This window comes from Misgurnus anguillicaudatus, chromosome 22 (assembly GCF_027580225.2).
Source record: "Misgurnus anguillicaudatus chromosome 22, ASM2758022v2, whole genome shotgun sequence".
Taxonomy (NCBI): domain Eukaryota; kingdom Metazoa; phylum Chordata; class Actinopteri; order Cypriniformes; family Cobitidae; genus Misgurnus; species Misgurnus anguillicaudatus.
The window spans coordinates 15,066,877-15,082,618 of NC_073358.2; the positions used below are offsets into that span (position 1 = coordinate 15,066,877).

At 38.5% G+C, this 15,742-nt stretch overlaps 1 long non-coding RNA gene across 2 annotated transcripts in view; it reads left to right on the forward strand.

Annotated features, from left to right (window-relative positions):
• The window catches only part of LOC141358983 (uncharacterized), a 49,275-nt gene extending 48,799 nt beyond the window's left edge, over nt 1-476 (forward strand). For both annotated transcript variants that reach the window (XR_012365578.1, XR_012365579.1), the window contains exon 3: nt 31-476. This is a non-coding gene — a long non-coding RNA (uncharacterized lncRNA). The remainder of the gene's footprint in view (nt 1-30) is intronic.
• Nucleotides 477-15,742: the final 15,266 nt, after the last annotated feature.

Genomic DNA, 15,742 nt, shown 5'->3' on the forward strand with positions numbered 1-15,742 from the left:
CAATGACAATATGGATTATTTATTTTAAAGATGCAGTTCGGAGAAGGTCCCTTACAGTTGTGGAGGGGACAATGAAGAGGTGGCTCGATCGAGAGGGTAAGTGCAAGAGACAACTTTAGCAAAAGAAAAGCAGTTAGTGTTAGCGCCTGTGTTTGTCTGCAAAGGAGAATGTTTTGTTCTGTAAAAAGAGTGGTGGTGTTTTGGTTAAACGTGTTTAACTTGTTTTAATTACTTGGCTTGTGTGTGAGAGGTGTGTGTGCGTGTGGGTTGGTATATGAGATTTATGTGGAATAGTGTATAATGACATGTTTAATATGCTATAAACATGCTTTACAGGGACACAATACTAAGTGGTACTTTTTCATAGATTAAAGACTTCCATCAGATTTTTGTTATGGTTGGGGTTAGGGACTGGGGTAAGTTAAGGCAATAGAATATAGAGTTTGTTCAGTATAAAATACATTGTGTCTATGGAATTGTCCTCGTAAACCATGTATGCCAATGTGTGTGTGAGAGAGAATTTTTTTCTTTAAATGTTAATTAATTTGTTTTACATGTTAGTAATTGCTTAAGGGGATAGTTCACCCCAAAATTGCAATTTCATCATAAATCAATTCCCCTCTGTTGTTCTAAATCAACAAGTGCTTAGATTGTCTTTAGAACACGTTTTTAGATATTTTTTTATGAAAACTGGGAGGCTTCTGTCCGTCCCATTGATTTTAGTTAGTTTTACAATCTGTTTCACAGAAAGAATGAAAGACATTGCCAAAAAGTTCAGTGTTCCATCAGTATTTCAATGAAATTTTTTTTCAACAGTTTGTTCTTCTCCTTGGTCGTTCAAAGCCTGTTAACGACCAGACTACGGCGCATCCTGCTGACGTCACCTGCTGCTGACGTCACCTGCTGACGTAGTTGCCAGTGTACAGACAGAATATGCTGCCAAGTAATTTGTACATTTATTTGGGCTGTTTAAGTATTGTTACAATGTTTGCATTATGCTTTAAAAAAAGAGTGTAGAAAAAAAAAAACATTGGTAACCACATCAGCAAGTGACGTGAGCTGCAGGTGATGTCAGCAGCATCGCCGTAGTCTGGTCTTGAATACACTTTCAACAACTAAGGAGGAGAACAAATTGTTGAAATCGTTCTTGTCACTTCATAATATTATTATTAAACTACTAATGGAACATGGACCTTTTTGGCGATGTCTTTCATTCTGTTCTGGGAAACGGATTGTGAGACTAACTTAAGTCAATGGTACAGACAAAAGCCTCCCGGTTTTCAAAAAAAAATTCTAAAAATGTATTCTGAAGACAATCAGAGCACTTGGTGGTTTAGAACGACACAGGGGTAAGTGATTTATGAGAAAATTATAATTTTAAGGGTGAACTATCCCTTTAAAATAGTTTATAAAGTGGGTTATGTGCTTGTAAAATGTGTTGTGTAAGAGATATATGTCTGTTTGTATTTGTTGGGTTTTTGTAAAGTGTACTGAATTTGTTAAGAATTAATATGTTCAAAATTACAATGTATTTGGTTAATTGTTGGTATATATTAAAACATGTTCATATTTATGTATTTGTTAACTGTTAATTCACATTAATGTGATGTGTGTATTTTTTTAAATAAAAGGCTCTTAATCTTCTTAAATGGGTGTATTTTTCTTGAAAAATAAAAAATATACAATATTTACCAGTTTCTGGGCCATATCTGGCCCAGGGACCATGCAGATGTTGTCGGCCACATAAAACAAAGGGTCTGGGCCAGACCTGGGCCAAATAAGCAATTTAAGTCACTTTACAGTGTGCTAGCCAGACCTGGGCCAAATAAACAATTTAGGTCACTTTACAGTGTGCTGGCCAAATCTGGGCCAAGTCAGTAAGATCTATTTTACTGGGTGTGGGCCACAACTGGCCCAGATTTAATAGTTTGATCCAATTTTTAGTGTGTGGACCAGTTTTGGTCCGGGGACCCAGCCAGAACTGGGCCAGAACTCAAGCAAATATGTGGCCCAGTGGTGGGCCATGCAGATTTTGCTATCTGGGTGGGCATAGGCGGAATAGGCAAATGCTAAGGGCGCCGCCGACCCCTTGGGGCGTCCATGCCCCCAAATTATTATTATTTTTTAATCTATGAATATTAATATATGAATATAAACATTTAACTATAAATATTTAATTTTGCACAAGAAAACAGCATTTATTAATGAATTATTAGTAGCATAGTATCTCGGAAGATCGTGCTTGTTAGCTCTGTCTGTGACTATACTGAACTGAAGCGGCAGTTTAAAATATAAACCCAGAATTCAGCGAACGTCAAGAACAAAAAAACGGAAACAACAATCAGACAGAGACGCGGAATTTACATAATGTTACACAGACCATGCTTAAATTTCAATGTTTCTGCACAGAAATACCAACTTGTTCACTTTGTTTGGGATTAATAAGCTGCGCATTGGAGTGCTGGCCGTCGTGCTGAAGACGCGCTCGGACGGAGTACTGGTGGCAGCACAGATATTTACGTGCACTGCAACCTATTGGAAACTATTATTCGTTATTATCTCTTTCCCCGCCATTGACGAGATATCTCGTCAATCAAGAGAAAACGCTTCCCCGCCAATGACGAGTCTTTCCGCAATACCGTTATTATCCACTAGGTGGCTTCCGCAACTTTTTAAAACTGGAAGTATTGCCCTATGGCAAGCTGCTGCATGTCCGTGTCTGTTTTAAAGATCGCTCTGAATGGGATCTCTATGAAAAGTCTGTCACAAAAATGGAATTATCTCTGCTTTTTGCTCAAAATGTGGTGTTTTTGCAGAAACCTACCCATGTTCAAAAGCTGATTACAAAAGAACTACTGAAGGTAGGATGAAACGGGTTTTTTTGTTTGAAAGCAGAGGGTCTGTTCTTTCATTTGGTATATTGTATGTTTATATATTTGAAGAAGAACATTTTCTGGAAGGCATTAAACTTTTGTTTAAATCATGAAAAGCGCTGGCGCTGGCAGGCAACTTTTTTAAAAAACGCTGGCGGTGAAAGAGTTAAATAATTATTATTCGTTATTTTACTTTATTATTTACACTTAAGAAGAGTTCTGCACTTTTTATTTCAATATTTCTCTTTATATAAATACTATTTTGTACTTGAATCTATAATTTCATTATTTTACTAACCCAACTAACTCATCTGCGCTTTCCGATAGGTTGCACGTAAGGGGAAAAGTATAGCTTTCTTCCCCTTGAGAAGAGTTGTGCACTTTTAAACTTTTTTTTAAATATCTCTTTAAAAAAATCTTTATTTTACTAACCCAACTAATGACTCCTCCGCTTTCCAATAGATTGTAAATATGTGTGCATATGTGCCATCAGTACTCTGTCAGAACGCATCTTCAGCACCGCGGGGAGCAGCCAGCACTCCAATGTGCAGCTTATTAATACCAGACAAAGTGGTATTTCTGTCCAGAAACATTGAAATTTAAACACGGTCCACGATAACTTTATGTAAATCACGTGTCTCGGTCTGATTGTTGTTTCTGTTTTCTTGTTCTTGACGTTCGCTGAATTCTGGGTTTATATATTAAATTGCCACTTCAGTGCAGTATAGCCACGAAGCTATTTAACAATGAGCGCAATCTCCCGAGACACTACAACATGCTACTAATAATTCATTAATAACAGCTGTTTTCTTGTACAAAATTAAATATTTTAAGTTAAATGTACATTGTTAAAACATGTAAAAAAGACAAGATTTTAACAATGTCAAGATCAAATGCCTGAGTGACAGGGTATTGTGTGTTTGTGTGTGTTTCCAAAATAAAGAAAAAAAGACAAAGCTGTGCAGTTTATTTCTGTGTAAGTTTATGAACAAAATGATTGTAACACAATTGTGATTCTGTGATTCTAAAGGGCACCAGGTGAAATCTTGCCTAGGGCAGCAATTTGGCCAGGGTCGGCCCTGTGGTCAGAGGTGGAAAAAGTACTAAAATATCGTACTCAAGTAAAAGTAAAGTTACTTTAATAATATTTTACTTAAGTAAAAGTAAAGTTACTGTTCTAAAAATCTACTCAAGTAAAAGTAAAAAGTAAATCATTTTAACTTTACTCAGAGTAAAAGTTACTTTTTTACAGCGGGGAGAGGTGGAGGATTTTAGTATAGTTCAAAAACGCCAAGGGAATATACATCTCAACCTAGTTGTTTTTAATTGTAGGAACATCTTTACAATTAAAGTGCAATAACAAAAAGTTAATAAAATAAAAAGCTTTTGTCACGGAGTGACCAGACGGGGCGGAACCAAAATGAGAGAGAAGCGGTTCCGCCCGGACCGGTTTGTACAAACACCGGCACTTCCGGGTTTCCCGGGAATCCCCGTAATCACAGAAATAAGACACAGCTGCATAGACGACGTGGCGAACGGTGATTGGGGGAGTCACGCTGGGGAGGAGGATATAAAAAGGGCAACCATAAGAGACAGTTTGTTGTTCGGTTGCGTTGGACAGGCGCTGTGAGTATCTGCTGGGTTGAGACTTTGAGTACAGGAATACAGCATTGATCGAACGCTCGGAAATCTGTGGAAAGAGAAAACAGTCCAAAGTCACATAAGGGTGAGCACTGGATTTGTAAGAACGCATTGATATTTCTGTTACTGTTGTGTCTACACGAAGGTATGGGCGAGTCGCATCAAAGGAGCTGTTTGCATTGGAAGACGCCCTGGAGGAGGAGGAAGTGGAAAGAGAGATCGATTAGAGACATTCCAGTCGTGAGTAGCAGAAATTACTGGTGTACTCACATTGTTAAAGGAGAGTGTATTCTGTTTATGAGCGGCCCCACCAGGTGTGTGTGTTAAGTGGGTGAGCCGGAAGACGTGTGTTGTGTTGACGCTGGACAGCGAGGCCTTCAAGCTCGGTTGGGACACCGCTCGGCGTAGCGATTCAAACCTTTCTCCCTTACCCAGAGCTGGTCCCGCCAGGAGAGGAGTATGTACCTTAAACTATTCACTGGAGTGTGTGCTGTGCAACGTGTGAGTGATCTATTTGACGTGAGTACACCAAAGCTTTGTAGTGTTGTGCCGTGTCCTTGTCGTTTGTACTCACCTCAGGAAGGATCAGGCCTCTGTGGAGACCATCGGGAGCCGCCACGACGGTGCACACCCAGCCAAATCAAGCACGCCACGTGATTGTGTCCAGCAGGAGTCAAACGGAGCTACTAAGTGAGGTACTGTGAGGAATACAGTAGTTTTACTCGACCACCTAGCGGCAGAGGAGTTGTTAAGGGGTATAGAGGATCCGGGCGCCTGCATATACGCTGTGTGTGACAAGTGCATGTTAAAAGCGCTAATTCAACAGGCAAATTACACCACACCGCACCTGCATTATAAACTTTAACTATCACTTGCATTTAAAAATTAATGAAAAGCACGCTGTGATGGTGCTTTGTGCAAGATTCATAGTCAGTCGGAAATCCGCCACTTAAAAAGTTGCCCCAAAGAGATGTGTTCAGACTCGTTGCATGTTGTTCTCCTGAGTCTGATATGATGCTCTGCAGTAAATAAACCTGCGTTACTCAAACTCGTGACAATGATGAGCCACGAGAAAGGCAACAAACCTCTGAATTATAAAGTAGCACAACCTCTATCCCCACCAGAATAGAGTCTTTGTGCCATTCACCATGATGATCAGTCATCTTTATCAACTGAAAGTCCAGGTTCAGGTGTAATTGTCCATTTTACAGTAAAATTAAAATGTATTAATCTGCAAATAACTTAATTTAAACTAAATCTACTTGTTAGAATCGAATTCTAAGCAGGTCCAGAGGTATGAGATTTTGTTGAATCTGTAGTAGAGAGACGTGGTCTAAGATGAGCAGCAGAAAATTCTGATATATATCAGGGGTTATGAAAGACACTGACACCGAGATGCAGTTCAAACAAAGTTTATTAGACAGACTTCAGATTATATAGGGTAGCCTACAGAAAGGAAATACTAGTCACCTGTTAGACAATATGTAATGTCTGGAACATATTTTGCGATCAGCACATTGACTTAATTCATCGCGACAGAACAATCCCGTGATCAATATCCCCAAGGGCGTAGGTTTGCTCCTGGCATTGGTGGGGACATAAATAAAATGGTCGCATTGCAAAAACTGTTTATCACCGTTTACTTGACATAAACAACATACAACTTAGTATGCACTTTACTCAGTGACATCTGACTCGCCACCCCGGTGCCATCCCAAATTTAATGTACTATAATAAACAATTCGTTATGTCCTAGAGCCTAATAAACAGTAACTGTTTATAAACAGTAAAAATCAAATTGTAACATATATGAATCCATATTTACTTTATAACATTGAAGAATATGCAATTAATATTTAATTCTTAATTTAATTTTGCCAAAAAAAATCCTAGTGTTGAAGTTGGTATGTATATCATGCTGTTTCCTGAACAACGTTTATTAACGTTTCTGTAGTTCACATTAAATCTTCTTTTCATGAACAGACAGTTAATCAGTGTGAAAAAAATAGTTTAAGTTTAAAATGCAACCTTACATTATGTCTACATCTGTGCAAGTAATGACCACAGTGCAGTAATGTAAAGTATTCAGCAATCATGGCATGAATTCATGTTTTTACCATGTTGGGGTTATTTTCTTTCATGGATTAGGGACCCCCTAAATAACCTTGCCACCCCATTTATAAAAGGTTGACACAAGTTTAGAACTCCTCAGGTTAACATGGGATTGTCATGTATTGGTGAAAACACTGTCCTTGAATCATTATGTGACACAACTTGTCCCGTATTTTGTGCATGAAACAGTGGGTATAATAATACTTTCTTCCTCACTTACCTGTAGCCCGAATAATCACAAGTGTCTTGTTGAGTAAACTTTGGCGCGTTGTACAAAGTGAAACCATCCTATCACACGTAGCGAGTAAAGAGTGATGTGAGTTAGAGAGGCGTGACTAAAGAAATGCAAAGCCAATCATATTAGCAATGTGAGTTAGAGACGCGGGACTAAAGAAATGCAAAGCCAATCATATTAGCGATGTGAGTTACGGAGGCGGGCACTGCAGAGAACGAAAGCTGTTAACCGTTTGTGTACCACATAGAGCGTTATTTTTACAGAACGGGATTGCAAAAGATTTCTAATCTCATTTAAATGATTCCTGAAAAAAAAAATACCGTAAAACTTCAAATAATAGCCCGGGCTTTTATTTTCCCAAACCTATCGTCACACCAGGCGTCTAAAAGAGACAGGCGTCTATAAGAGACAGGCTTTTAATTTAATTGTTCCAGCATGACAGCAGGAGGTTACCACATATTACGTTTTATTTATAATTTGAATGTGTTCAACAAATTAGTTAGTGTAAGAACAACAGTCTTAAATTATTAGCAGTATAAATAAAGCAAACAAGGATATGTTTTTTTTTATTGGTTTTTGCTTGAAATCTTACCCAGATACAACAGTGCTATTTTCTGATTGGCTATTGTGTAGCCTCTTTCTTTTTTTTGTATTGGCTCGCTCGACTAGAACTCTAGGGAAGACGGGCTTGATAGAGAGAGAGCAGTGCGGCCAGATACATTTTGGGCGCTGCAGCATATTAAATATGATAAATAGTGTTTCCGCGTGAGAAATACAATGTGTGGCGGGAGTGCATGCATGAAAAAAGACTGAAAGTCCGGCTATTATCAGCGGCCTCAAAAAACTACCGGCCCACCAGGAAAAGTCCTGACTCTCCCGATTGCCACTTCGCTACTGTCATCATCACCTCAATTCTGACGACGAACCTTGACTGCGTCTGTCACGTGACTTCTACCGGTAATCAAAAAAAAAAAAACTTTAGCGTGTTCAATCTGCACCATAGAACTGGCTTAAACAGACGATCTGACGGGTTTTAGAAGATTAAATACAACCCGAAATAAAAAAACAGACCAGGCCTTTATTTGAGACAGGCGTTAATTTACCCAAACCTGTCATCACACCAGGCGTCTAAAAGAGACAGGCGTCCATTTGGGACTCGGCTATTATTTGAAGTTTTACGGTAATAAGTAAAAAATAGAAAACACAAGAATAAGACGGACATCAGTGGTTATATAATGGCATTTATTTCTAGACAGATATGGGTGCACATTTGTGACCTGTCACGGAATCCAGTGACACAAATCGGCAGCACAAGTTTCGAGATAATGAGAAACAAAGTTTTTTTTCAAAAATTGTGATTTTCGTTTTATTGCAGAATCTGTTAGTTGAGATCACGAAGAAAGCCATTCCATGTTTGAGATAGCAATTTTTGTACATTTAAAAGCGTATGTTTTTTGTTTTTTTTGTGCATACATAAGTGACAGGTATTATAAGATTTTCTTCTTCCTATTTCTTTTCTTTTCGTTCATGTATGATATGAATGAATGAGATGAAATAATAAAGTATATTTTGCGGTTGAAATCGGCTTGTTTTTCCGGAGATTCTAGCGTGCAGCGGGGAGCGTCATTGTCTGTGTGTATTTATATACTGTATAAGTGGCTTGTGTTTTCGCCCCCGCCCCCAAAGGGAACAGTGTGACTAGTAAATAAGGATAGTTCGCCCAAAAATGAAAATAATGTCGTTAATGACTCACCCACAGTGGTGGCTGGTGACTGCTTATTTGATAAAAGAGATGCTCACATTCACAAAATACACGCAAGACACTCCCTTAACAGTAAACTCTGATTGCGCATGAGATTATGCGAGTATCTGGCAAACGCGATCATCTCTTTTATCATAAACCCTTTAGACGTGTTTGCAGCATGCACTTATTTTGGCAGGACACGTGATGCACACACGATCTCTCAAAGCACAGAACACATATTTTTAAATGACGAACCACACACATGATGGGCTACATACATGTTGTGACGAACTTCGCATCGTGCGCCCTCAAAAAAAGAAGTCACCATCCGCCACTGCTCACCTAGCCTGGCTCCGCCCTCCGACGTGCTTCCACTTAACTCATTCACCGCCATTGACGAGTTATCTCGTCATTTATGAGTTCATATTTAACTAATAAGTATGCCTTTCTGGACGAATTTCAAAGTGAAAGTGTAATACCGCTTTTATCCACCAGATGTCGCCAAAACGAATTTATCAAAAACGGAAGTTAAAAAAATATAACGTTTTATTTTAACTCTCTTTATGTTTGATAGTCATTCTGAGTCTGATCTCTAACATAAATTTCTTTACAAAAACGCATTTTTTTAAGCTTTTTGCTCAAAATGTTGTATTTTTGAAGAGAAATATCCATATTTCAGTGGTTAAATTAAGTAGAAAAAGTAAATATATAATGAAACGTTTTTTCCCCATTTTGTTTGTTTGTTTGTTTGTTTATTGCTTGTTTGAAAGCAGAGTGTGTGTTCTTTAATTTGATATAATTTGTATGTTTATATATTTATAGAAAATAATTTTTCCTGCAAGGAATTTTGTGAAAATTTTGTTAAAATCACAAAAATGCAGGTGGGCAACTTTTCTCAAAAAGGCTGGCGGTGAATGAGTTAATTTTCATTTCGCTTCAGCAATACGTCTGGGATTGCTCTGTAGAGTTTCGTTTTCTCCTGCAAAAATCAGCAGGACCAAACAGCGAACACAAGGGGGTGGCTAAGAACGATGACGTTGAGGTTGTGCGTCAGTTTGAGTTGTAGTTCAGTAATGGCAGCGGAGAAAGACGTGAGAAAAGCTATTCGGTCCGTTGTTGCAAAACTGCCGAATATTCAGAAGTTAAAGCCGGAGCAAGAACCAGGTTTGCTAAGTTTTGTTTGTCTGATTATTCTGACTTGTTGTTTCCGGACGGTTTCGGTGCATGATATACGTCACGACCACACGTTAGCGATTGGCTTTGGCAGATCCTGAGTGACTCTGGGCAGATCCAATAGTTTTAAACTTCAGCAATGGACCCTCCTTAACGGAAGTAACGCTTTGCAATGGAGAGTGGCCAGACTCTCTGTACAAATGAACTGAATGTACGAGAGTCTGGTTGGACCAGGCTACTGCTCACCCATATGTTGTTCTAAACTCAGAAGACCTCCGTTCATCTTTGGAACACAGTTTAAGATGTTATAACGTTAGATTTAGTTTGAGAGCTTTCTGTCTCCTCCAACTGGGCTAGAACATGTCCTTAGATGCACTCAATGACCTAATCACAAACACTCTGCAGAAGGGCTAAAAGAATATGTCACAATACCTTTCCCGACATGGCATATGCAAGCTAAAACAAATGAAAGTTATCATTGCTTTTTAATCACACAAGAATAACAATAAAGAATATACAGGGTTATATGAAAAGATATCAAATATATAAATGTGGGGATTGGAGGAACAATCCTAAAATTCTAACACTACTTTAACAAAAAAATATGCATGTACAACCACAACATAATAGTGCTAATGTACTGTTTAATATAGTATGGCTGTGTGACAACATGGTTTTAATTGTTTCTATTTATAAAACAGTTCCAGTCCTTGATTCTGATTGGTCAATAGTTGTACTTTGCATTGTGCTTAATACGAAAAGGCAGCCTCTCATACCTTACTGCTTACTTAAATATCTCTGTTTTAGGTCCAGACGGCCTAATCGGGCATGTGGGAAGCTGGAGCTGGCTGATCCCGCGATGCCTTACAGTTATGGCAGGATGTAAATGTTAAATGAATAGAAAAATCACTTTACACAAATAAATGTATTTGAGTAAGCTGAGCAGCAGCACATTTAGAACAGACAAACTGTTCGGAGCTGACACGTTAATGAGCTATGTACCTTCAAAATAATGTTTCTAATCATTTATCAGCGTATCTTCATATGTTTTGAAACTGGACTGTTTGAACATATAAACATTAACATACACACGTTTCGTTTATAAGAACAGCAGATAAACGAATGAAAAAAAAAACATTTTAGGCATTCATGTGTATGCAAATTAAATTTGTGACAGTTTAAAGAGAAACGTGAAACAGCCAATATAGTAAGAATGCAAATACAGCGTGATGACATAATCTAGCAACATTTAGCGACTTTCCAAGCGAGCTTTAGCTACTTTCCATTAAAAATAGTTGGTAAAGCTGGAATTTTTATTGCCAACATTAAAAGGTTGTGTTACACACACAGAAAAGAGAGATTTCTTGTGTCACATAAAGCAGTTTTATTTTTGTTGTCACAGCTGTAGAAACAATAAACAAATAGGCAAAACTGTGAGTTGTTGTATGTTTCTATAATGCTGGCAGTGTGACTTCTTCATATGTTCTGTATGTTTCACTAATTACAAACTGAATTCACAAATTATAGATAAAGTAAAAACAAAAACATTTGTATTTTCACTAAAAGTATGAATATGCCACATACTATTATAATGTTGCTTGCTACATAGCCTCCAACTCAAACCCATTAAACAATGGTTGCATAATATTTAGGGGTCAAGCACCGAAGGTGCTGAGACACCTATTGGAATTGTCAGTATTATTATTATTATTTTTCCGCAATGGGAGTCTATGGCAGCCCTATGAACCGTACATAGGAAAATGATGAAATTTGGCACAGTTGTAGAGGTGGTACTGAAAAGTCAAGTGACCAAAAATGGGGTCTCTAGCACTAACTCTATAGCGCCACCAGCAGTGCAAAAATTCAATGTTCAAATGGTTATAACTGCTGATCCGCTTGATCTATGAAAATTCTACTTAGTACACGTGATTGCTCTCATCCCACTTATTGAATTTGATACTTTACAGTAGAACTCCACCCATTACAGTAGCGGCCATTTTGAAATGTACAGTATTTCGTTTTTTCGCTACTCCTCCTTCAAATGAGGTTCAATTCTTATCAGATTTGGCACAGATGATCTTTGGAGTGAGCCGCACAGAAATGACCGAACAGAATTTTGATATTTATCTTTGTTCAAAAGTAGTAAATGCGCAAAGTTAACGAGGTTGACGCAAAAATGGTTCTGAAGCTGTAGCTCAGTCATTCTTTGATCAATTCAAATGAAATTTGGTACACTTCATGTGGACCATGAACTTGGGGTCCATGCCAAATTTGGTGACAGCGCCACCTATGGGTCATGAGATAATAAAATAGGCTATTTTTGCCCATAACTTCTGAACTGTTTGTCAGAAAATTATGATCTTGATGTCTATGGATTGCTTACCTCATGCCGCATCTGTCGATGTGTATTATGCCGGGTTTGACCGAACCGCCTGTCCGCCATTTTGAAATTTCACATAATTCGTTATATTTTTTTAACTATTGGACATATCCGCGCAAAAATTAGTAAGGAGCTTCGACATGATGTCCTGAAGGTACCTGGGAAGTCAGAGTACAGCGCCACCTAGGGGTTATAAACTATAACAGTTCTTATGGAACTGCTTATAACTTCTGAATACTTTGTCTGATATTAATTTCTTTGTGAAATTGTATTCACTGGTTTATGCCGATTGCAACGATACCTCGTTTGTCATTTTCCAACATTCTGTTCATGTGTTATTGTAAAGCATTTGGAACATGATTTTTTCGCTACTCCTTTTACAAATTTTGTTTTATTTATGCCAGGTGCTGCTCGTATAATGTTTGGAGCAATCCGCACAGAAATGACCGAACAGATTTTTGATATTCTGTTCTCTTTCTTAGAAATACCACTCCAAAGTTGACTGTGCCTGTGCCGTTGTCTATTTGTCATAGTAAATTAATGTGACTGTATGTTACATTGTATAGCATTACTATACAGAATGATCTTCTTGTCTTCAATCTCACTTGATCTTTTTGATTCTCATATACATTGTATTTCTGTTAGTTCTGCTCTGCACTGTCAGTTCTGCATCTGTGTTGATTGGCATATGTCAATCCTTGCAGCACCTAAGCTGTTTTTTGCTGCCCTTTGGGCTGTGTTAACTGAGTTGCGCATCTGGTTAACCAGATGCCATGAGATCCTGAGGTCATGGGTTCGAATCCCATGTACAGTAATATTTTGTCTTAACTTTTTTCTCACTTAAGTTTATTGATTTTCATACAATACATTGTATTTCAGTTATTTGTGCTCTCTGTTGTCATTTCTGCACTTTTGGTAATTGCTGGATATAAATGTTTACAGCTCTATATCTCTATTCCATAGGTTGGACACACCAAGTCAGTGGTTAAATCGTTTACTCAGTGGCGTATGCGGTAACTGCTGTGCCTTGGGAACCTGAGTTCATGAGTTCGAATCCCATGTGCAGTGGTTTTTGTCTTAACTTTTTTTTCTCACTTAAGTTTTGTGATTTTCATACAATACATTGTATTTCAGTTATTTGTGCTCTCTGTTGTCATTTCTGCACTTTTGGTAATTGCTGGATATCAATGTTTACAGCTCTATATCTCTATTCTATAGCTTGGACAAACCAACTCAGTGGTTTAACCGTTTACTCAGTGGCGCATGCGTTAACTGCTATGCTTTGGGAACCTGAGGTCATGGGTTTGAATCCCAGCTCTCACTTTCACTTATTGAGATTTCCTTTTGCGTTTCCTTTAACACGTTCTTCTCGACCTGTCTGGTTTTCCACACGTGTTATATTTTTGCCATCTTTACTGTTGTTACTCCGCACTGCAGTGATCCTGCTCTGCATTTGCTTTGCTTCGGGTTCGGGCTCTGTATTGCGTGCTTTCTGCGCTTTGCACATTTGCTGCGTCGTGTGGTTTTTGCTGTGCTTTGGGTGCTCATTGCGCTGAAGGTGCTTGACCCCGCAATTGCTGCTTGCAGCTATATTTCTTCTTAATCTTCTTCCCCAATGGGAGTCTATGGCAGCCCTATGAACCGTATGTAGGAAAATGATGAAATTTGGCACAGTTGTAGTGGTGGTCATAAATAGTCATTTGGCCAAAAATGGGGTCTCTAGCAGTAACTCTATAGCGCCACCATCATCTCAAAAATTCAATGTTCAAATGGTTATAACTCGTGATCCATTAGATCTATGAGAATTCTACTTAGTACACGTGATTGCTCTCATCCCGCTTATTGCATTTGATACTTTACAGTAAGACTCCTCCCATTACAGTATCGGCCATTTTGAAATGTACAGTATTTCGTTTTTTTGCTACTCCTCCTTCAAATTTGGTTCAATTCTTATGAGATTTGGCACATGTGATCTTTGGAGTGAGCCGCATAGAAATGACTGAACAGAATTTTGATATTTTTCTTTATTCAAAAGTAATTAATGCGTGAACTTAACGAGATTGACGCAAAATTGGTTCTGAAGCTGTATCTCGGTCATTCTTTGATCAATCGAGATGAAATTTGGTACGCTTCATGTCGATCATGAAATGGGGGTCCATGTCAAATCTGGTGACAGCGCCACCTATGGGTCATGAGATATGAAAAAAGGCTATTTTTGCCCATAATTACTGAATTGTTTGTCAGAAAATTATGATTGTTGTGTCTACGTATTCCTTGGCTCATGCCGCATCTGTGGATGTGTATTATGCCGCGATTGACCGGACCGCTTGTCTGCCATTTTGAAATGAGTCACAATTGCTATAACTTTTGAAGTATTGGCTATATCGGCGAAAAAATAGGTAGGGAGCTTCGGCATGATGTCCTGAAGGTACCTGGGAAGTCAGAGTACGGCGCCACCTAGGGGTTATAAACAATAACAGTTCTTATAGAACTGCCTATAACTTCTGAATACTTTGTCTAATATTAATTTTCTTTGTGAAATTAAATTCACTGGTTTATGCCGATTGCAACGATACCTCATTTGTTATTTTCCAACATTCTATTAATGTGTTATTGTAAGGCATATGGTAAATTATCTTTTCGCTACTCCTTTTACAAATTTTGTTTATTTTATGCCAGGTTCTGCTCGTAGGTTCTTTGGAGCAATCCTCACAGAAATGACTGAACAGATTTTTCTGGCACCTAGGCATTTTTTTAAGAAATACCTCTGTAAAGTTGATCGTGCCTGTGATGTTGTCTATTTGTCATAGTTCATTACTGTATATTACATTTTATAGCGTTGCTCTACAGAATGTTTTTCTTGTCTTCAATCTCACTTGAGCTTTTTGATTCTCATATACATTATATTTCTGTTATTTCTGCTCTGCAGTGTCATTTCTACATCTTTGGTAATTGGCATATGTCAATCCTTGCATCTCTGTAATTTCTTTTCTGCTGTTCCTTGAACTGTGTCAACTGAATGGCGTGGCGGGTAAGGCACGCGCAATGAGATTCTGAGTTCTTGGGTTCGAATCCCGCCTGAGGCAAGTGTTCATCGCTTCTATTACATTTTGTTCTTTCTCACCTATTCTTCTCGACCTGTCTGTAGTTCACATATGTTCAGTTTTTGCCATGTTTTCGGTTGCTTCTTGGCACTGCGGTGGTTCAGCTCTGTGATTGCTACGCTTTGGGTTCTTTGCAGCGCCTTGTGTTCTTGATGCACCTTGGGTGCTCAATGCGCCCTGGGTGATTGATACATTGTATGTTTCTTGCTGTGCTTTGGGTGCTTAATGTTCTTTGTGTGCTTGCTGTGCTTTGAGTACTTGCTGTGCTTTGTGTGCTTGCTGTGCTTTGTGTGCTTTCTGTGCTTTGTGAGCTTGCTGTGCATTGTGACATTGCTGTGCTTTGTGTGCTTGCTGTGCTGTGTTTGCGTTTGCATTGCGCTGATGGTGCTTGGCCCCGTATCGCTGCTTGCAGCTATATTTATTCTTCTTCTTCTTAATCTTAATCTTCCCCAATGGGAGTCTATGGCAGCCCTATGAACC